This window comes from Nannospalax galili, unplaced genomic scaffold (genome assembly GCF_000622305.1).
Source record: "Nannospalax galili isolate Female #2095 unplaced genomic scaffold, S.galili_v1.0 scaffold589, whole genome shotgun sequence".
Lineage (NCBI taxonomy): Eukaryota > Metazoa > Chordata > Mammalia > Rodentia > Spalacidae > Nannospalax > Nannospalax galili.
In genome coordinates, this window is record NW_008360324.1 from 2091623 (window position 1) to 2093151 (window position 1529).

The window sequence follows — 1529 nt, forward strand, 5'->3', positions numbered from 1 at the left end:
GGATGTACAAGTGTCTCTGCAATAGGATGAGTTCTTTGGGTATATGCCAAGGAGTGGTATAACTGGGTCAAATGGTAGGATCATTTGTAGTTTTTTAAGAGTTCTCCACATTGCTTTCCATAGGGGTTGAAACAGTTTGCAGCCCCACCAGCAGTGGATGAGTGTTCCCCTTTCCCCACATCCTCTCCAACATTTGGTATCATTTGTTCTCTTAATCTTAGCCAGTCTGACCAGGGTAAGGTGAAATCTTAAAGTGGTTTTCAGTTGCATTTCCGTAATTATTAGTGATGTTGAACATCTTTTAAGATGCTTCCTAGCCATCTTTACTTCTTCTTTTGAGAACTCTCTGTTCAGCTCCTTAGCCCATCTTTTAATTGGGTTACTTCTTGTCTTAATTCTCTGTTTTTTGAGTTCGTTGTATAATGCTGTGTCCCCGACCGCTTTCCGTCTCGCCAGCAAGAACGACGCGGGAGGACAAGTCAGGATCCTTCTGCAGCAGTTTATTTGAAGACTGAAGACCAAAGACCCCGAGAAGTGGGAGAGCTGTTGCTTATATATGCCCCAAAGGTCCCATTTATGATGTATAAGAAGCGGATTGGTTGCTGGAGATCATAAGAAGCGGATTGGTTGCTGGAGATCACGCCACAGGAGGAGGCGGGGGAAAGCAGGCTCTTGTGCACGCCCCTTATGGGTGTGGCAGGATGTTTACTTTTAAGAAGGTCCGGATACCGGCGCCATCTTGTAATGGCGGCGGAGGCTGTGGCTCTCCACAAAGGGTCACTTTCTCTGGAAGAGGGATGGATGAGGCAGTGGGTGGAGAAGAAATGTTGAGTGGCTCAAACCAAGTATTTCATCCTACAGTCACCTAAATGTGTTGGATGGGCAACCCTGACCAAAACCAGCTTCTAAACACACTGACCTCACTAGAGACCCTTTCTTCTGTCCACTTCTTTTTGTCTTCACTTCCTTCCAGTGCTCTGCCATGTTTCTTTATCAGTCTCTGCTAATACAAATAAAGATACTTCCCTTATTCTGTTACCAATAAAACTTCATCAGGAGAGAAGGGGGAGGGAAGAGGGTAGGTGCTGTGTGCTGGGCAAGTACAGATTGTTTCTTTCAAATGTTCAAAGCATAGTGATATTGGATGTGCTGGTAACATCTATAATCCCAGCACTGGGGAGGTTGAGGCTGGGGGTTAAGATTTTAGAGCCAGTCTGAGCTCTCAGCTATCTGCTTCTTTCTCTGTCCAACTTCATCAGAATGGCAGATAAGGAGCTGGACCCAAGAATCCTCCCTTTACTCCATTGTCTTTTAAATTCAGAACAATGCTGATCCTAACAGGTACAGCAAAGCTGGAATTTCCAGGGTGTTGGGGAGCCCTGTACCTCCACAGCTTACCGAGGGATACCATTGATAGCTACACTCCAACAGCCGGAATGCCTTGCCTTTCTTCTTAGCTTGATGTTGTAGAAACTGAAGAAATGCTACGCACATGCAAATAAAACTCCAATGATTACTATTAATTTAAA